The following is a 21,878-nucleotide window of genomic DNA, read 5'->3' as shown; positions in this document are numbered from 1 at the left end:
CAGCCATCTTCTGTTGGCCAGTGCTACTGTCCCCTTCTTTGGGTGGATGTGAGTAATTTTTTTCTGAAGGTGATATGGACTTTTCTGTCCTGGCTCTGGGAAGAGAACAACAAATCTAATGATGTAAAGCTGTGGTCTATGGCCTCTCCAGATCTACTTGAGGAAAACAGTGTTTCTCTGAGAAAAAAATAATTTATGTGGACAGGCTACTGGAAAACAGGCAAATAAAGAAAAAACTTCCTGAGAATATATTTTCAAACAGTTATGACTGAAATAATATTTAAAGGTGAAGCTGTGAGCATGATTTAAATCTTTGGTAGGTCTTAGCACCCTTAGGTTTTTATGTAATTGACTTCTCAGCAGGTGAAATGTTCTACATGACCTCTATAAATGTAAACCTCTATGTATTTACCATACATGTTGCTTTGTGCATATATGTTCATAGCAAAAACAAATATTCAGTTATGGGCTGAATTATAACTTATAAGTGGATTAATATATGGGTTGAACTTGAGTATATCCAAGAAGACTCTTGCATGTATGCATTTCAATTGATATGAAGAAAAGGCTATTTTTTTCTCCTGTCTCAGAGGATTTGCTGTTCATTAAATAACACCCTATTAGATTGAGTGGCATGTTGTAGATCTTAGAGGATGTGTTCTATTGAGCTGAAGCCCAAAAGGTTTGGACTACCATTAAATTCCTTGGGAAAAATCTAAAGCAGCCAATGAGCTGGTGTGAATTCCAGGAAGGTGAAAGGTTTAAAAAAAAAAAAGTGATTTAGGGTCTTGTCTCAGGTCCCTTTTTCCGGGGCAACTCGATAGCATGATTCTGGCACAGTTTAGGATAAATCATGGATACTAATCTGGCCTAGTGTATCCCTAATGTATGGATGTGAGCTTGATGTAGGTGTTCTTTTTGGTTCTTGATGCTTCATTGTGGCTGTTGGTTGGTTTTTGTTCTAATGTTCCTTAGTTAATGTTTTTGTTCTCCTTGCTTTCTGAGATTACTGGTAGCCAAGGCTGCAGAGATAGAAATCTGAAAAGTAAAAACATAAAGTGCTAGAGAATTGGTTATGTGAAAAATTTCCTGGAGTAACTACTTTCCTGAAACACTAGTTTCCAGGAATGATTCTGATTAGTGAGTGTTTCCATTGGCTCCATTGGTATTTTCCATGGGGTTTCTTCATCCATATTACACGTATATACCACGTGTTCTCTAATGTATGCACATAGACTCCTGCTTATGCTTTTTGTTATTTTTCTAGACCTATCCCCCTCCTTTCCCCTGACCAAATAGCCTGTAACTGAAGATTGAAAATGGAAATGGTAGAGTCCTACCAGCATTAAAAAGGAAATAATGGAGCTCTGGGTTCTAATGTGACTGATAAATCCATAATCCTTTTTTAAACAATTCTGGAAACATGGAACGAAGAATCCAGAATCTTAGAAATGCACACAATGAGAATCCCAGTGGTAATGAAGAAGAAATTTTGCAGGTGGCCCCTCAAGTCTTGGGAAAGGCTTGACTTCCCATGTAGCTCTTCCAAACAGCTGGAGAAAACCAACCCAAATGTCAATCAGATTCCAATGAGGAGAGGTCAGTAGAACATCTGGGTAGCCTGTCTTATTGCAGAATATACTTCCTCTCAGCTCTTTCATGCACATGTTCACGCTTTAGGAAATGCTTTATTTTTTTCCAAAGCCTATGAAAGAATATGGCCCTTGGAACACATGAGTTGAGACTCTTCTTCCAGTTTTTTTAGGTCAGTGAGTGACTTTAGCAGAAAACATTCTTTTAGGACTGACAGAGTGATTAACAACCCTAACCTTGGTTTTTCAGAGTTGGAGCTTTTATAAAGTCTCCTATGAGCAAAGATCAAGCTAGGCACTTGTAGTGATTTTCTTTTACAGGGTGAGAAGATGACAGCATCATATCAATTAATGTTGGCATATTACCCTGTACAAGAAAAATGAAAGCAAAATATTTCCCGTTATAACACTAGTCAAGTGTGTTTGATCAGAGCAGTACAACAGAAACGGCTCTCCTGGTGGAGTCAGAATAGCCTATTCAAAGTACTTTGGACTGTTATTTCTTTATTTTTTGCTCAATATCATCCTTTCATTCATTTGATCGTATTTATTGAATGCTTACTGTGTGCAGAGCACTGTACTAAGCACTTATGTAGAATTGCTAGAACCATGTGTTCATTGTTGCTCTCGAAGTGGGTGATCAAGCCAGGTATTTGTAGTGGTTTTCTCTTCAGGATAAGAGGGTGTCAATGTCATATCAATTAAGGTTGGCATGTCACTCAGCACAAGAAAAATGAAACCTTAGAATTTCATGGATGTTCATTCTTACAGGATCTTTACACAGTAAATCCAGATGATTATGCAAAAATTATTTAAACTAGTTTAAATCCCACCAAACTCTACTGGAGTTCTCGTCAGAACAAGTTCTCTCATGATTTCTAGTGTTTCTTGTCTCTGGCCAGTTGAAATGATCAAAACAGTGTTTTTCATGGTATTGTATCCCTTTTATGTTCTGTTCCAACTAAAACCTAGAAAGTTGAGGCAATGGAAACAAAAAAGAAAGGCAGTGAAAGATTGCCCCAGCAATCCAAATCTGTGGGAAAAAAAAATCTCTTGTTGTAAAAATGCACCAAGATTTGGAAAGTTTCCCTTTTTTGTGGCAGTTCATGATCCCAAGTTATTGTGAGGCTATCACCCTCAGAACAACCCAGGGTGCAATCTCTTTAAATGTATTTTCTTGTTGGGAATGTTCACTCTTAATCCATGTCTAATACATACTGTGAAGGAACCAGATATATACCAGCCAGGTCTGGAATGTATTTTACCCAATCATCTATAAAAATTCTCACCCTTTTTTTCAAAGAACAAAATAAGATCCCAATGAAATATTCTGACATATTTCACCAAAACAAAAGGAAATCTTGCTTGTTTTTTTTCCCCTACGGGGCAAGTAGTAAAACTTCTTGGAAGGTGACTTCATTTTATTAAGTTCCAAAAGGAAAGAAACCAGGTCTTCCCCATGTCCTCTATCCCTACCTGAAGCTTATGGGCTCAGGAAATTTGGTCAGGAAATTTTACAGGACTGACACAAAAGGGCTTTGATTTATTGCAAACTGCAATTTACCAAGAGCATTTTTCCCAACAAAATGTAAATTCCTTGAAGACAGGCTTAGAAAATTAGCAGAACAAGAAAGCCAACCACCTACTCATGACATTTGACATACTGCCACCCACATAAAAGTTACTCATTTCCTTTGGCACACTGTCACACCAGAAGTCGTTTTGGGAAGCCGATATCTTGGCCTTCTTACTTCTCTAATGCTTTTCTTATTTTCCATTTTGTTACATATTTATTAGGCAACCAGTGTCAATGTTCTCCATCAATGTTTAGCTGCTTCTTTGTTCCTTTCATTCATGTCTGTATTATTCAGTCAGGTGATGACCTAAACACAAAAGAACAATGGTGAATATCTAGCTCTCTTTTCTGAGGGCTATCCAATTATGTTACATTTGCTAAATTGAATTCTTTCAGTTCTTTCCCCCTGTGACACAACAAATGAAGAGTAATGGAGACCCACTGAACTCATGGACCACAGAGCTGTTTTCCCACAATGAAAATGAGAAGATTAATTTATTTTGTATTTTCTTTTAAAATTTTGGGTTTTCATTGGTGGGCTTAGGAAAAATCTAGGCAGAATTTTCTTTATACATGAGGAGTTCTGCAAATATCAGTTTCTAAAGCTAGGGAATGGGATTCTCTTGCAAACTTCAAGTTTTAGTATAGCATGGATCAAAGCCAAGACATTTTTCACCCATCTTTTCTAACAAGCTACTAATATTCTATAGGCAACCCTGTCAGGACAATTTGTCACACATTTCTCTGTGTGGGCTGAAGTCTGTTGAAGTGTCATCTTCCCAGCCTTTTGCCACAGGCTACTCGTTTGAAACAAAGCTCTTGGACATGATGAAAAGGATAAAGGAAAGAAAGTTAATGGCCACAAACAAGTCTATGGGTCTCACTCCCACAGATTTTGCAACCTCATTCATATCTACCTTCATTAAGTTCAAACAGCATGCTGCTACTTCAATTACATTTGTGCTGCTGTGTTACTGCTATGCTTATTGTCTCCAAGACACTATCCAGAAAAACAACACCTCTTGAAGAATATCATGGTGTCAACACTGAAGACTAAACTTTTTAAAATCAGTAAGACAGATGCCTGGCTGAGACCAGAGTCCCTACTAGCTCAGACAGGAAACTGTTTCTGTTGCACTGGGGGAATGCCCAGATCTGATCCCAAAGTCACTCACATTGGCTTTATCATATGCAGAGTGAACACTGAGTCCATCTGTGAGATGAAGAAATTCATTCATTTTGAAAGTGGGCTTTCAACTAGGAAGCACAAAAGTAACTGTGGAGTAACATGAAAATCCTGCTCTATCCTTCTTATAATACCCCAAAAAAGTCCATTCAGCAGATATTGTAAAGTATGTACATATACCTGGAGGTTTTAAGAGTCTGTAAAGGAAAGACTAAAACCTTTACAGAATGATTGTATTGTTTTGTTGTACTGCCCCAAGTGTTTAGTACAATGCTCTGCCCCCAGTAAATGCTAAGTAAATACCTTGGATTGATTGAACTAAGTATTTCATAGCCTAATGTAATATCTCCTCTTGATTTGTTTCCCCACAACTGGTGGATAGGAAATAAAGTACTAGTAGGGCTGGGGAGTTACCTGGAACAAGGAAAAAAATGTCCTTTAGAGACTGGAAAATACTTGACAAAGTTTCAAGCCTCCTGAGGTTGGCTGACTAAATTCAAACTACTTACTCTGCTAAGGAACTTCCCCAAATTCTAGCTGTTGCTGGATTGAGTTGATATTCAACTCTTTAGAGGTGTGGGATGTGTTGCCTGTTAATCTGCCTGCAACTTTTTTAAGGTCAGGCTGGGGAAGGAATCTTGATAGAAATGGTACTCCAACCTAAAGTTAGAAGTTGGTCCATTATGTCTTTTTTTTAAAAAAATTCTCTGTTTATGTTTTTATCCCCTCAGTAATTTGTCAGTTTCATCTTAATGAATTAAAGGTCTCCAGAAGTCATAGTTCTAAACCTCACATTCATCACCCCAATACAAGCAAGAGGGAAGTGAAGAGTTGTGAAGGGGTGAGAGACCATGTTCCTTGATTGCAGCTGTTAATCCTTTTCTTGCAACATTTCCTAACAAAAAATGGATACTTTGGCTCTAACCCCTTCCTGACCTCATCTTTACTCTTCACTGTTCTCTAGAGACCCAATCATCTAGGTGCAATAACCAGGCAGTCATCTTCAAACAAGAAATGACACCAATTCCAGCAAAGACACCGGGTTTCCTTGCAGCTGTTTGTGTGTTGGAATCCAGAAACTAAATCCTGTAGTCATCATCTACCCTATTAAAAATGTATTGAACTCAATTTGTTGTTCTTTAGAATGGGTGGATGTTAAGACCAAGTAGATGGGAGTTTTGGGACAAGTGTACTTTAAATCAGAATGGGGTGATGATTTTCCAAGTTCCTGCAACACTCTCTCAGTGAAACCCCACAAAGTTGGATTTAGCTCTTTACCTAAGCTTGTTGTCTTTTATATATCCTAGGCTCTTTTTGGTTGTGACATTGGGGAGGGGAGAGAGGAAGGAAGCTGAGCATGTAAGAGTCTGTCTGAAGCGATTCATAGCCTCTTAGAGCTGGAAGGGACCCAAAGAGATCATCTAGTCAAATAGTCTGCCTCCAGGCAGATGAATAACTAAACCATCCAGATCTGAGGTTTATCAGTCTTTCTTTTTACTCTACAACCTTAGTAGTTTGTTCCAGTATTTCATCAAGGTGCTCTTAAATCCATTACATTTCTCACTGCATTTTAAGCTCATTTCTTTTTGTTTCAGCTTTTGTGCATGTGGAGAACAGTTGGTCAGTTTGGGGTTTTTTCCCCCCATAAAATTCCTTTATACCCTTGAAGACAAGAATTAATCCATATTCCCTTCTCCAGGGCAAATAATTCTAATTCTTTTAAACTTTCTTAATAGAACCTACTTTCTATTCCTTTAATTATCTTTCCATTCCTCTTTTAATCTTTTCCAATCACGTTGGCTTCTAGTTTTTTTAGAAAGACTAATAATTTGAATACTGCAGAGCAGAGGTCCTAACTTTTTATTTTTAATGCAGTGACAAGCTTTGGGCTGGGCTTTGAGGGAGTTGGCGAGAGAGAGAAGATAGTTGGAGAGAGGAGGAGAAAGAAGTAGGAGTAGAGAAAAAGGGAAGAGAGAAGGGAAGAAAAAAATGGGTACAGGGAGAGAAAGTTGAGTCCTTGAGACTATGTCTCTTTCTTGTGCTTTGCCAAGCTCCTAGTACTGTGTGTCAGTGAACGAATGAGGTTTCCCTTCCTGCCTTTTGGATTCCTCTTCCTCTTTTTCCACTGCTGCTGCTTGGCTCAACTTCATTTAACTGAAGGATTTAGAAAAGCAGCATGTGCCTGGGAGTCTGAGGACCTGGGTTCTAATCCCAGCTCTGCCACATGTCTGTTGTGTGACCTTGGGCAAATCATGTCTCCAAGCTTCCATTTCCTTATCTGTTGACATGGTCCAGACACTCCTCTAGTCTTCTCCAACCTTGACACCCATGAGGCTCGGCCATTCGGAGCTACTGCACCCACTCCTAGGCTGCCATCTCCACCGCTCAACCTTCTGGGTGCCGAGGCTGGGGGAGACTAGAGGAGGGTCTGGCCCAGCCCTGCGGCTCGGTCAGTACAACTGGAGCGCCAGAGACCTTGGGACTGGACCGGGAGCTGCATCCTGCCAGCTGCTGGGAGTGGGGGAGTAGGTGGGGAGGACAAAAGGGTTAGAGTCAACAACTCCATCTGAGGCTCCAAGGGATGGGGCAGGCTAGCTAGGGCTGCCTACCTTGGCACAAAATGGTGGGGACAGCGTGAATGCCTTCACCCTATTGTTCTAAGCTTAAGCAGGAAGTCACCAGCCCCCATCCCATGGTGCAGAGGGTAGTAGAAAGACTCCTTTGTACATATCAACCTGCATATCCTTCTGCTGTTAGTATATCCTTTAGCTCTAATGGTTCTTTTAAGTATTGTGATATTTTTGATCTTGAGGTTGTTTTCCATCTTTCCTTTTTTATATCTTTGTCATTTGCTGGTATTTTTTCCTATTTACCCTCATTCTGTTTCTATGAGCCGGTATTTCCAGTTGACTTCCTGCCTCTATGTGGGTAGCAGTTCTAACCAATTGTGCACCATCTACATTCTTGATGACCTAATCCATGTTATCCAATAATAATACCGAATAGATCCAGAACTACAGCTGATCATTGTAGAATCACTTATCAATGATTCCCTCCCCCCTCAGTGTATTGTAGTTTATTGATAACTTCCTGGTTCTGTCATCTTTCGATTAATATATAGGTATTGAATCAAAATCCTTACTGAAGTAGGATGTTACAAAAATTGCTTCACTTTGTCTGCATTACCGGTTACCATTACTGAAGGAAATTTCACTCGTTTGGCCCAATTTCCTCTTCACAAAGTCATATAGGTTGTTCCTTACTACCTTGTCCACTCTAGGAGGTTATAATGTGTTGATGCTTATTATCACAGTTCCTCGGGTATTGATTAAAAGCTGACTAGTCTGTAATTTTTAGGTCTTCCTTTTTTTCCTCTCTTCTAATGCTATGGCAAGTGGCCACCTATCCAGTGAAGTGCACTAGAGTGGGTATCATCGTTTGGATGATTAATATATTTTATTATTTTTTCTACCTGGATTTTATTCTAGGCAAGCAGTGTGCCCTAGGAGCACAGGCCTAGGAATCAAAGGACCTGGGTTCTATTTGGGACTCAGCCTCTCTCCTGTTGTGTGACTTTGGGCAAGTCACTTTACTTCAATCTGTCTTAATCTCCATTTTTTAGATGAGGAAACTAAGTACTCGTTCATCTTCCCTTTTAGATTGTGAGCCCCATGTGGGTAAGGAACTAACCTGATTTTCTTCTATCTACCTCAGCACTTAGTACAGTGTTTAGCACATAAGCATTTAGCAAATAACATAATAATAATGATGATTATTATTCTTAAATGGAACTTCGTGTCAGTACTCAATGACTTTGTTGATTCATCTTCAAGACTTAGTGTGAAGTATTTTTCATTCTTAAAGGTGATATTACCTTTTTCTAGTGAAATGGATCCTGTCTGGGATTGAGGCCCCTTTCCCTGAATATTAAACTTTTGTCGAGGAGTATAGAATAGTCCCTTCTATATAAATTATGCTAGCCAGATTCACACTGAGAAAACCGAGGCTTAGAGAAGTTAAATAATAATGGTATTAAGGGCTTACTCTGTGCCGGGCACTGTTCCGTGCACTGGGGTAGATACAAGGTAATCAGGTTGGACACAGTCCATGACCCTCATGGGGCTTCCAGGCTTAACCACCGTTATACAGATGAGGTAACTGAGACACAGAGAAGTTAAGTGACTTACCCAAGGTTACACAGCAGGTAAATGGCAGAGCCAGATTAGAACCCATGTTCTTTGACCCCCAAACCCGTGCTCTTGCAACTAGGCAAATGCCCATTTGCCCCAAATCGTTTGCTCACCATCACCCAGCAAGCTCTGCCACCTGCCTGTTGCAATGATGTCATTTAACTTATCTGTACCTCATTTTCTTCATATGTAAAATCTCCGGGGTGGGTGGGTTCTGTCAGAAGCCTTTCTCCTTCTCCTTTTTTTCAAAAGGAGAAAAAACAATAGGACTATCACCTGAATGTTATCCACCTGCCTCCCTCCCCCCCCCTCCAGCTTAGTAGTCACTCCCCATAGATTACAGATAAGCTGTCTCATTTGTAACCACAAAGATAAAAATCACAAGATAGAGGTTCTTGGACCTATTCATTGAGTCTGGCCCAGCTCTCTGATATTCTAAACTTGGTGACCTTTAGGCAATTGGGAAGAATCCAGCCACCAGGTTATTGTCAAGAAGGAGTAAGTCACTGACTGGCAACATCTTTCTCCCTTCTTCATGGTGAGCATCCATATTCAGTCCTCTCAGCTTCTCTCCTGAGTGGAAAGATTTTTATTTTCCTGTGAGAACAGGGCATCTGTTTCTGATCTTAATCTTCGTAATGAGCATGGTGGCCTAGTGGAAATAGAATGGGCCTGGGAGTCAGATGGCCTGTGTTCTAAGCCTGGCTCTTCATTCACTAGTATTTATTAAGCACTTATTGTGTGCAGGGCACTGTACTAAGCGCTTGGGAAAGTACAATACAACAATAAATAGTGACATTCCCTGCCCAAAACAAGCTCAGTTTAGAGGCTCGTCTTCTTGTGTACTGTGTGACCTTTGGCAACTTACTTCATGTCTCTATGCTTCAGCTTCCTCATCTGTAAAATGGGAGTCAAATACCTGTTCTTCCTCCTATTTAGACCGTGAGCCCCTTGTGGCGCAGGGACTGTATCCAACCTGTTTAACTTCTATCTATCCCAGTGCCTGCCACAGTGCTTGTTACATGGCAAGTGCTTAGCAAATACCACACTTACTATTATTATTAGTACCTTTATTAAGGGAGGGGTGGGGGCCTAGGGAGCTGCTAGTGGTGACCTTCAAGATCTCTCAAAACTCTCCTGGAGCTCCACAGCTCCAGGTAGTTAATCAGAAACCCTGAGTCCTGATCAACACTGATGTCTCCTGTACTGGGAGTTGAGCCATCCATCCTTAGCAAGTCCTTTTTTCTTGGGTGGGAGTATTCAGGGTCTGTGCAGTAGCAAAGAGGGGCTACTAGCAGAAATGATCTTTGACACTTGACCTTTCTATCATTTTGACCTTTTCTTTTCCTTGGCATTGGGCTTTTTCTCCCATGCTTGACTTTCACTCTCTGCCATCCCTAGGGAAATATGCCCTACACTGTCATGAAGAAGCGGGGTGGGGGGGGGGCTATCTTTTTCCTCTTTCTTTAAACCATGAAACCCAGGTACTCCTAAAGCAGTAGGCTGCAAATTCGGTCTAATTTGGTCCCACCAAATAGATCTTGTCAAATGACACATGAAGACTTCTCTATGATGCCCTAGGCCTAGCTTCTATAGAGGTGGGTGGTTTGCTCAGGAAAGTTGAAAGTTGTTAATTTTAAGGAAAGACACCCCAACATAATAATTAAATGCTTGAGACATTGTTGGAAAACCAGCATCAGAGATGATGGTTATTGTTAGGGTGAAAGATATGTATTATCTGCAAGGGAATTTGCAGTTTTGATGTTACTGAAGAAATTGATGTTGATGTTGCCGTACAGGGTATTTTTCACACTTTGGCTTTTCCAAGTTCTCTCAGCTGAATTATCACTAACAAAAAGGCTAATGAACCTCTAAAGGTGTCACTCACAACTCATGCTGGGTGGGTGATGTTGAGGAAATGGGATTCACCCTAAATAATGGAACACATTGCGCTATGTTTGTGGCATTTTCTTGTCTAATACCCTGCTTATAACTCTTCACCATCTTTCTTCTGCAGTTTGGAGAATTTTGCCCAGAGCAGGTGAAAGCAGTGCTGTTGAAGTGCATGCAGCAGCCACACTGAGGATAAGGCTAAGGTTGACAGTAAGGCCAGGAAGTGGTAGAATAAGGTCTGTGCCATTAGATGTTTATCCACCATATTGTCTATGGATATACTGCCAGTAGGGATGCAAAGGTCACCAATGGCACCTCCATGGGGAAGTTGACTAGCTTTTCAACAGTTAAGAATAGAGGGGGATTCATTTTTTTAGAAAAGACACAAATTAACAAATGAGCATATCTGTGGTCCTACAGTATAGTCTATTTTATTCATTAATGACCCAGCCTCTGTTTAATAAAGATGTCAGGATTATCTCATGCAAAGGGAAGTTTCAATAAGAGGGAGAATGGAACTGTGTTAAACAAGGAGGAAAATGCATTTGTAGAAATACAGCCAGAATATCTATTCTGCTCCTCCACCTTTCCCAGAGCACACCTTTGGCTCCTTTTGAGCCACCTCCTGGCTGTCCTCTGCTCTCATCCTGCCTCCCTCTAACCCCACGCTTTCACTGACCCAAGGCCTGAAACCTCCCCCATTCCAAAATCCACCAGCTTCTACCCTCCCCTCTATCAAAGGCCTCTGAAAACTCCACCTCCTCCAACAAGCCTCCCCTAACAGCCCCCCAAATGTTAGCCCTTCAGCTGACTCTTTCAGTTATATATTGATGCCATAAATGTCTATGTGAATGAACATTCAGTTTTATTCTGATTGAACTGCCTGTGACTGTCTGATCTCCTCCCATTAGAGTGTAAACTTCCTGTGGCCAGAGAATGTGCCTTGTGCTCTGTTGTGCTTCCCAAGTGCTTAGTATAATGCATTGCACTCAGGTTTTCAGTGAACACCATCACTAGTTCTATTTTTGCCAGAAGGCTCCAGTAAGATAAAGCATTCTTGTTGTGTAGGTCAAGCCCTCTCTGAGAGGAATGTCTCAGATTTAAGTAGAGTATTTCATTCATCAGGCCACTCTGTCCTCTAGAAAACCTGTTTAAAATCAAAATGAAAGTTGAGAGCTTTCTATCCACTTTTCACTATCATTTTGGACTTCCGAATTTACTTATGATAGCGTTAGTTCACTTTTGACGTGATACCAGAAAGAGTAGTTAAGTAATTTGGAGATTAACATGGGGAAAAAGGTCCATAATATCTGTTACCTCTTCAAGGAAAGTTGCATTTCTTTAAGTCTTTGGATACAGACTTTGACCTTGGAAAGTTGTCTAGTTTTCTTCACTGAAGGAAAAGAAAGTGCTTTTGGTTTAAATGTATTTTTCTCATTGCTTTAAGGGGCTAATTATCAAAGGAAGAACGTGATCATTAGAAGTAAGAATAAGTGCAGGTGCAAATTAAACATGTCTATATGTGAGCCTGTTATAGCATCTCTGCTGATTCTTTCTGGCCCAGACGAAACAGCCAGAGTTGCCCTCCAAAATCAGTGAGGTTTTTTTTGTTTAATTTGCTTTGTTTTCACACGGTATAGCTGTTGGCAGTTCAGGAACCTCCACTAAGCATGTCAGAGAGAAAGATTGAATCTGATAGACATTAGGGGAATGAACCACTTTCAGAGGCCCTAGAACAATGTCAACTTTCAGGGTTGAGACCTTCCCCAAATGCAACCTATGTGGTTTTGTGTTCAGTAAAAATGTGCATTACATAGTCCCTTACCTAATACACTTTCAAAATGCAGGTGAGAAGATACAGTGGCCTGCCCCCATGAGGTTATAGTCAAAAGCAAATCTTTTAGAGATCCATAACCATTTTACAAACACTTTGTTACTCACAGAGGCCTCCCTGCTTTTAATTTAGAAGGTGGTTCTTTTATGTTGATTTCCAGTTCTGTATATTTATATTTTCATTGTTATATGCATAATGCTCTGGGCTATCTGGCATGGAAAGGCAGGGTAAATAAAACATTTTATTAGATTGACGGATCATTGAGCTTAGGGCTTTTCTTCTCCTCCTTTTATAACTCCCCTCTGTATTCTTCACTCAGTGGGCAGTCCATAAACATTGCTGACTAGGAGGGCTGGATAGTGATCACTGCCTCTTATTAGCTCCTTGGTAGCTGACTTCAGTCAGTCAGTCAGTCAGCCTGTTGTGTACAGGCACAGTCCTAAGTGCTTGGGAGAGTACAATAGAAGCAAGTCTTATATTCCTTGGCCTTGAAGAGTTTAACAGTCTAGTGGTGTGACTGTATTTTGTGGATGCAGTGAGGCCTAGTGACAAAATCACAGTCCTGGGATTCAGAGGACATAGATTCTTATCCTACCTCTGCTGTATGACCTTGGGCAAGTCATTTAACTTCTCTGTGCCACAGTTTCTTCATCTCTTAAATGAAGATTATGTTCCTGTTCCCCCTTTTAGACTGTAAACCCTATGTGGGACAAAGACTTTAGTCTGACCTGATTATTTTGTATCTACCCCAGTGCTTAGTAAACACTTCACAGATACTTCAGTTATTGTTATTTTGTTCCATTGCCCCTACAAATCGGGGCCAGGCACTGGAAAATAATTTTCCACTGGGGAAGAAAAGATTGGTGGTCCATACAATCAGGGATTATCTAGTCCATAAAGACAACTCTTTCGTGCTCTGGAAAAGAGCTGTTAGTAAATTTTCCTGCAAGTATCTTGGCTGCTTTTTCAAGTAATGTGTCCCAGAATGGATCTGAAGAAAGCGTGGGATGCCTTTTCCCCTTTTCCCACCCTGTTGACCCTGGACTAAAAATTGTTTCCTCACACCATCAGCTTTATTGCCTGCTTTTTAGCTTCATCTCACTCTAACGAAGCTATAATGGAGGTGTTTGTCCCTTAAACAGTTTTGATCCTGATTTGTTGCTTGTCATAATGATAAACAATGTGCAGTGTGCAGCCTAGATGTTCTCTTAACACTGGAGTGGGGCAGGGAGAGGCCATAATCTGTAGACCTCACAAAGACCTTCTCCTTTGGAGGGAAGGAGTTGGGTAACACTGTGTGGGGCTGGGGGGGGGGAGGTGGTCAGTCAGAGTCTAGATTGGATAGACCTGCCTACATCCAGCTAATCCCTGCACACAGCACTAGGGTTTCATCAGTTTGCCCCTGTTTGGGAAGCTCCTGACTCAGATCCTATGCTCCAGTTCCCAGCTGTCCTAACTCTGGAGTAAACTCTGCTAGCTCCACTCCAGTTCCAACTCCACTTCTCTACTCTTAGAATCTTCTCTTGCTGACCGTACCACCAGAAAGCTATTTCATGGCATGGAGAAAATAGGTTGTCAGTCTATCTGATTCTGGTTGTTAATTGGCAGATGTCCAAAAACCTCATCACTTCCACCACAGTTGGAATCTTTGGCTATCTAAAGAAGAAGATGGATGCTTGAACCTACAGCAGTGCTAGTTACCAGTTGGCTGCTGCAATCCAGCGCTTGGGGGGGGAAAACATTAACAGAGGCCCCTGTGTTGCTCTTAGCTTGCTGTAGCTTTGCTGAGTAATTAGAAAATCATTGGTCTAGGATGACAGGATTCTGAACTTTCCTCTTGGGCTGAATTCCAATACTGGGACTTTCCCATTCTTCTTCTACTCCCACAAACTACTTTTTGTCAACAAGGCGGCTAAAAATCAAACAGTTTATCCACAAGTTTGGCACTAATTGTTCCAGATCTTTGGGACTTGAACTAGGGAATTTTCAAAGTCTCTGAGAACATTCTATCCATCATCCAATCTGCCAATTATCCTAATTATTCTAATTTCAAATGGGAAGCCCCTTTCCAGAATATATTCACTGTCAGGAAATGATTCTTTGTGTGCTAAAATGCAAACCATAATGAGTTAGTTTGTGTTTTAAAGCAAGGACTGACAGCCAGGTGTGCCCTGTTATCCGGGAGTGAATTCAGATACCATTCCAAAAGGATAATTAGTTTACCTGGTGGGTAGTTTTTGTAGAAGAGTTGAAAATTGATGGTCTCTTGTTCTGGCTCTTGTCCGGGTATTTAAACCCAACCAGGAATCTGAATTTTATCCCCTCCATTTCATTCCATTCAAAAGTGAACCACTCTAAGAGAATTATTCAAATTTTTTCTATCCAGGGTGGTTTTTATTGTTTTTCATTTGCACTTTGACCATTTTTTCCACTGCACAACAAAGCCAAATTGGAAGGCAGACAGATGGGGCAAGCATGTTGGTGATGGCAGTAGCTTTTGAAAGATGGTTATGTGAAAGGTCAAAGATGTTCTATCTTCATTATGTGATCTTTTTTTTTTAAGGGGCAGACCAAGAGGCCACCAAATGTTCAGTGTTTCTCACGTCAGGCACTGTGGTGTTTCAGAGCCAAAATATTTATAAATGCCCATATTGTACAGGGCTAAAATGTGAACATTAATAGGTTACATAAGAAAGTGATCCAAATTCAATGTGTTATTGCCCAGCATAAATATCAGGGTATGAATTTAGATCTGTAACTGTGCCTTCAGCACTGAGATATAGGAAAGGTCTCATGACTATGAAGTCTGCAGTGGTTATCAAAGAGATTAAAAGTCTCAGTTGTAAAATTAACTGCGAATAAGAGTTGTAGGCTTACTCGGGGGATTTGATTCTGTCTTTTCTTAATATATTTTCATTTTGCAGATTTAAATGTTCAATCTTCCATTCAGGTAGACTGACTTCTTCAATCAGTCAAAGCTTACAAGGGCTCTTTCCCTACTTACCCCTGCCCCTGCCCTCCGCCAGTTATATTACCTAAGCACTGGCCTCATCACCTCTATCCAGAACATTTAAGGACACATCTTTATTCAGTTGCTTCCCATACCTGTAACTTGTTTTAGTGGTTGCCTCCCCTGCTAGATTGTAAGCTCCTCGAGGGCAGGGATTGTGTCTACTAAATCTATCATACTGTAAGTGCTTAGCCCAGTGCTCAGCACACAGCACTTAATAAATGCTATTAGAGTTGAACCCTATGGGAAGAGTTAGCTGGCTTTGGAGGATAGGGAAAAGGAATGTATTCCTAGGGTCAACCAAGAGCCTTCTCTTGGAATTGAGAGGAAGATGATTTTCTGTCTTCTGTGCTCCGGACATTTGCACTGTGCAGTGAAAAGGAGTATCTAGCCCCTTCTCTGTAACTAATCATCATCAGTGGTATTTATTGAGCACTTACTGTGTGCAGAGCACTGTACTAAGCACTTGAGAGAGTACAGCAGCATTGCTAGACATGTTTCCCTGCCCACAATGAGCTTACAATAATTGGAGAATGCTGTCTGCATCTTAAAAGAAAGTAAAGTTCAGGATAAGGGTCTGGATGTGAGGAAGGATGCGGAATAACATGAAAACGCAACCCATTTGTGCCATCTTAACATCCAAATTTGCACAGTAGATAATGTCCGAGTGAGCTGTTAATGGTAAATAAATCCAGTGTGTAATTTAATGATTCTTGTGTTTGTGAACATGTTAAGAGCTCTCGAGGAAAAAATAGGGACGTTATAATAATAATGTTGTTGCTTGTTAAGCGCTTACTATGTGCAGAGCACTGTTCTAAGTGCTGGGGGAGATACAGGGTAATCAGGTCGTTCCACGTGAGGCTCATAGTTAATCCCCATTTTACAGATGAGGTAACTGAGGCACAGAGAAGTTAAGTGACTTGCCCACAGTCACACAGCTGAAGATATCACGGTGTTACAGGCAATTGTGCATATGAAGGGCTTCCATTCTTCTTCTTCAACTACTGAGGGGTGACCATAGCAATAATAGATTTTAGTTCTTTTGGACTAGGGTGGAAGATGGAGATCCGCCCCAATTTGAGTTGCACAAAGATACCTCAAAATTAAAGCCTTCATTTAATATAGTCTTACCCTCCTGTTTCTCACAAAAATTGTATGTGCACTTGGGACTGATTTCAGAACAGATTCATGTTGTGCTTTCTATACTACAGTAAACAAATAAATTAGCTGCTGTGGTACAGAAATTTACATGATTCAGAGTACTTAAAAATTGTTAACCATGAACTTATTAATTGAAAACCACAGGACAATAATCAGCATGTCCTTCAGTGTAAAAATGAGCCCCTTGTTAAAATGAATTCATAAGGCAATATAGATATATTTTTCAAAGAAACTCAACTGCCCGAAGCCCCTTCGGTGCAATATTTTCAACTTCATCTTTCAGTTGCTCTTGCTTTATTTGTGGAATACATATTGATTTATTTCTGAAACATGTATTTCAACCATTAAAAACCAACAAAAACAAAACATAAAACCCCACTTGGGGTTTTACCCCCTTCGGGCAGGTTTTATTCATCCCAGTCAAGCATGTTTCTCACCTCCTGGTTGAAGAATGTTAATTAAAAAAAATCTTCTCTTCAAAATGGACCTTCTGAAGATGAGGCTGAGATTCTAGACTGCATTTCTTCTCCTAATTCTCAAAGCCAAACTGCTCCCTTAACACATGCCTAATATAAATGTGCAGTTGGCCCTGCTGTTGGTACAGTGGAAAAAAACATTGCTCTGGGAATCACTAGACCTGGGTTCTAGTTCTGGTTCTACCTGTAGCTGGCTAGCATGGGCGAAGACTACATATATGTACTTTATGATGTGCTACACTCCTGCCCTCTGACTTGCTCCAGCAGAAATCTGACCGGCAGAAATGAGAATAGGTACTGTGCAAGGCACTGAAACTACAGTTTCTTCCTCTCTGCAGGTGCTCAGTTCTGAAAGTTTAAGAACAGACATAACCGTCGGCGCTGACTGGGGAGACCATCACAAATGGGCCATTTACCCAAACCCTGACTTACTCATCACTGTAGACAGCATCACCATTTGCCTTGTCTCACAAGCCCGAAACCTTGGCATTATCCTCAACTCATCTCTCTCATTCAACCCCCATATGCAATCTGTCACCAAATTCTGTCAGTTCTACCTTCACAACATTACTAAAATCCAGCCTTCCGTAGTCATTCAAACTGCTACTATTTATCCTTATCCAAGCACTTAGTACAGTGCTCTGCACACAGAAAGCGCTCAAATACAATTGAATGAATGAATCCTTATCCCTCTTTGATTAGTACTTCAGCCTCTTGGCTGACCTCCCTGCCTCCTGTCTCTCACCTTCTGTTACCCAGGTGATTTTTCTAAAAATCTTTCCTACAACAACCCAGCATGTTCACTTTGCTCCTCTAATACCAACCTACTCACTGTATCTCGATCTCTTCTATCTCAGCCCCGGACCACTTTCTTATATCCTCCCTCTGGTTTTTAACTCCCTCCCCCACCCCCTTCATACCCAACAGACCATCACATTCCCCTCCTTCAAAGCCTTACTAAAATAACATCTCCAGAAGCCCTTCCCTGATTAAACCCTTATTTCTGCTACTCTCTCTCTCCCTTTTGCGTTGCCCTTGCACTGGGATTTGTATCCTTTATTCGCCCCACCCTCAGCCCATGTCACTTATGTACGTATATCTAATTCATTTTAATGTTGGTCTCCCCATTTAGGCAGTAAGCACCTTGTGGACAGAAAATGTGTCTACCACCTCTGTTCTAGTGTACTCTCCCAAGTGTTTAGTACAATGCTGCGCACTGCAAGCACTCAATAATATCGATTGATCAGCTACAAAGAAGCTGTTGGGTTAAACAGGGGATTCAGGTTAATTCTCTCTGAAGAAAAATAATGTTCATATCAAGAATTAGTCCCAAATCATCCAGTGTTCAATTGTTCTGTTCTGGGCAATGTACCTATCATTCAAGCTACATTTATGGTCAAGGCAGGAGCAGAACTTAAAGATTTCAAACTTCCAGTCAGTGTGTAATATTACAAGGCTGCTCTGCATCCTCAAGAAGGTCTCCTGTGTGCAGCATATAATACTAATCTTCTTGTTCTTTTGCTTCCTCTCCTTTTCAGTTCATCTTATCAATATCTAAGCTGCTCTTCATTCTTCATATTTTTCTTCAACCAACATTGCCCTGAAGAGTGGGTAAGTGCTTTCAAAGAGGCCCCAGTTTTCTTCTCAGTCAGAGGACGGAGGCCCAGATTTCCTCACCCTGTGGCGTTCCCATTACCTTCAGCCACTGAAGTCAGTGTTAACTCTGTGAGGAAGAGCTGAGTGGCAGCGTTTAATACTTGAGAATGTAGCCCCTGGCAAACAAGACAGTAATGAAGTACTGACAAAATAATATGCATGGTTCAGTAGTGCTTTGAATGTCATATGGCATTGTATTGTGGCCAGCATATGAAATACTGTGCCCTTTCGAAATCCCATTGATATTTTAATTTACCGTCAAAATTCCATTGTTAGGACAAAAGTGAGTAGAAATCTACATGGTTTTGGCATGACAGACATATAATTCTTCTGTGTTTTCCCTGAATTTTCCTGCCTGTTGAGAATATAAAGAAATGAAAGTAACGTTTTCTCACCACCATACTCGATGAATTGGGTGTAGTGCCATTCCCTAGAAGTAGGAAAATAGAGAAGGAAAAATATTTACAAGAAGAAGAAGAATATTTACAAGAGAAGCAGCGTGGCTCAGTGGAAAGAGCATGGGCTGGGGAGTCAGAGGTCATGGGTTCGAATCCCACTTCTGCCACTCATCAGCTGTGTGACTGTGGGCAAGTCACTTAACTTCTCTGTGCCTCAGTGACCTCATCTGTAAAATGGGGATTAAGACTGTGAGCCTCATGTGGGACAACCTGATTACCCTGTATACCCCAGCGCTTAAAACAGTGCTCTGCACATAGTAAGCGCTTAACAAATACCAACATTATTATGGAGAAGCAGCGTGGCTCAGTGGAAAGAGCGCGGGCTTTGGAGTCAGGGTTCATGAGTTCGAATCCCAGCTCTGCCACTTGTCAGCTGTGTGACTGTGGGCAAGTCACTTAACTTCTCTGTGCCTCAGTTCCCTCATCTGTAAAATGGGGATTAAGACTGTGAGCCCCACGTGGGACAACCTGATTCCCCTATGTCTACCCCAGAGCTTAGAACAGTGCTCGGCACATAGTAAGCGCTTAACAAATACCAACATTATTATTATTTACAAAAGTGAAGGTTTCAGTGAGATGGTTTTCGAAGAGGACAGATAAATGCCATTCATTTAATTTAAGAAATAGTTGGTAGTTGAGTCATTTGGTTGAAATGGATCCTGGAAGTTGTGGTTTGGGCCATTTGTTGGCTCGGAGGATTGTCTGTGGGGAAAAAACTGGAAGAGGAAGAACCTGAAATGAAATGTGAGCGAAGCAACTTTTAGCCAACACATGAAGTGGAGGGCAGTGACACTGAGATTCTTGCTCTTGCATTTTAATGGTATGCTAAGGTAGACACTGATACAAGACATAAATATGAATCTCATATCACTATCTTATTTGCATATGCTTCAGGCTCAATGTTTGGGTTCTGTTTGAAAAATATGCAAAATGTATGTTGACATTTTGTTTTAGAACTACTTTCAGCCTTTTCCAATTTTCAAATTTGGGATTTTGACCCCAATTCAGTAGTAGCGCTTCTGTGGGCAATATGAGGACAAAATGAATGGGGAAGATACTCATTTTGAGGAGAAACAAAGAGGGATATAAAAGCGCCTCAGAGATCCTGAGGCCGAACAGGATAATTATAGTATTTACCATCATCCTAATAATATGTAGCTAATGGTTACTCTTTCTCCTTTATAAGAACTGTATTTGGACTGCCAAGGAGCAAGATCACTATCCAATAAATATATCCTCTTAGTTAAGATGATTTTTCCCTGAGACATACTGTCTCTTCCCCCTCCCCCCACACACCCACACAAACACACACACTCCACCCTCCCAAATTGCTGCTTCTTAACCTCATTTCCCTTGCTTGGAAGTGCAAACTATTGGCTGCTTTGACAGTTGACATCAGGGCTCTTCCTTGGCCAGCTGTCAGTTTCTCTTCCCTTGAGGCTGTGTGCATTATGGAAGTGGCACACATGTGCTGCTGTGAACAGCTCAGCAACCAGAACTGGAAGTTCACTACCATTCACTTTCCAGTGCAACCAGCTGCACGCTTAACAACTTATCTCTTCTTCAAGAAAAAAAAAAGGAAAGAAGTCAGGGTGGAATTTCCTCCTAGGGCTTTGTTTTGAAACAATAGCACTGAATAGGTTGTTCAGATTTTCACTTTGAGCTGAAGGGAAATCATCATTTGCCGCCTTGAAGGTATGGAGTTAGGTGATTCAGGGCTAAATTGCTAGCTTAATCCAGGCGTACACTAGAATCTGCTAGTGGGGGGGGGGGGGGGGAAGACACCCGCAGGAAGCCAAGGCAAGTTCAGTCTTACCTAGGAGTATTAAGAAATAGGTAAAGTTTGTAGTGTGAAATCTGAAAAAGCTTAAGTGGGAAAACGTGCCATCCACAAAAGAAATGAAGGGAAAGGATTTTAAGAAAACAGAAAGGTAAGAGAAAGCATTGCCCTTCATTAGTTATTGAAGGAAAAGTTGACTATTGAGGTTTTCTCTGGGTTTTTTGTTTGTTTTATCTCCAGTTTTTACCCAGTCAATCACTAGTGTTTATTGAAGTGAATGAAAACTAAACATAAAGAACAACACACTGGGCCTTGCTCACAAACACTACTTCTTCAGTGTCTATCTGTGGGTTTCTTCAAGGAGATAGAATGCCTACCCTACTAATACTGAGTGTATCCTGTCTGTGGGTGGCAGCAGACTTGGCACAAAAGGGAGAACAAGGAGGGATGATTAGTTTAGCTCACACCAACCTCACTGGTGGAGGATGGGGTGGGTACCAGTTAAAAGTCATCTAAGAAGAATATGGTGGAGAGAGATGTGGGGACATAGGGAACCACAGTCTGAACATGAGACATCAATGCAATGCTGTGGTTTTGTGAAAAACAAACATGATACTGGGATGTATTAAAAATGAGCACAAGACAATGTTAGTACTAGGAGGTTAACCTTTCACTGCACTCTAGTCTGTTTAGTCCTTGACTAGAGTCTGGTGTGTAAATCTGAGACGCATGACTTCAAGGGGATGTGGAAATCTTTGAGAGATGATTAAAGGGTTTGAAAATGTAAGATGAGGAAGGGCTAAAGGTACCAAGGTTATTTAGCCTGGAAAGAGAAGGCTGAGGGATGGCCTAATGTGGTTTGGGGTTATTATATCAAGTGGTGACCAACTAGCCTCTCTTCCCACTGAAGGCAAAACATGAATAAGCTGGCTTCAGTTTCACTATGATCGATTTGGGCTGGGTGTAAAAAAAGATCCCAACAATAGGGAGTTTTCAGTACTGGAATGGGTGGCTAAGAGGGGATGGGGAGGTCTTTTAAAAACAGGCAGAGTTTTACCTGTCTGAG

At 41.0% G+C, this 21,878-nt stretch overlaps 1 long non-coding RNA gene across 1 annotated transcript; it reads right to left on the bottom strand.

Annotated features, from left to right (window-relative positions):
• Positions 1-3,115: 3,115 nt before the first annotated feature.
• LOC120638748 lies at positions 3,116-19,012 on the bottom strand. Its single transcript, XR_005660659.1, has 2 exons — positions 18,970-19,012; positions 3,116-3,475 (listed from the first exon to the last, which is right to left on the bottom strand). It is a non-coding gene; the product is annotated as an uncharacterized LOC120638748 (long non-coding RNA).
• Positions 19,013-21,878: the final 2,866 nt, after the last annotated feature.

The sequence above is a fragment of the Ornithorhynchus anatinus genome, chromosome 13 (genome assembly GCF_004115215.2).
Source record: "Ornithorhynchus anatinus isolate Pmale09 chromosome 13, mOrnAna1.pri.v4, whole genome shotgun sequence".
NCBI classification, from domain to species: Eukaryota; Metazoa; Chordata; class Mammalia; order Monotremata; family Ornithorhynchidae; genus Ornithorhynchus; species Ornithorhynchus anatinus.
This window is presented reverse-complemented; position numbering and strand designations above follow the sequence as displayed.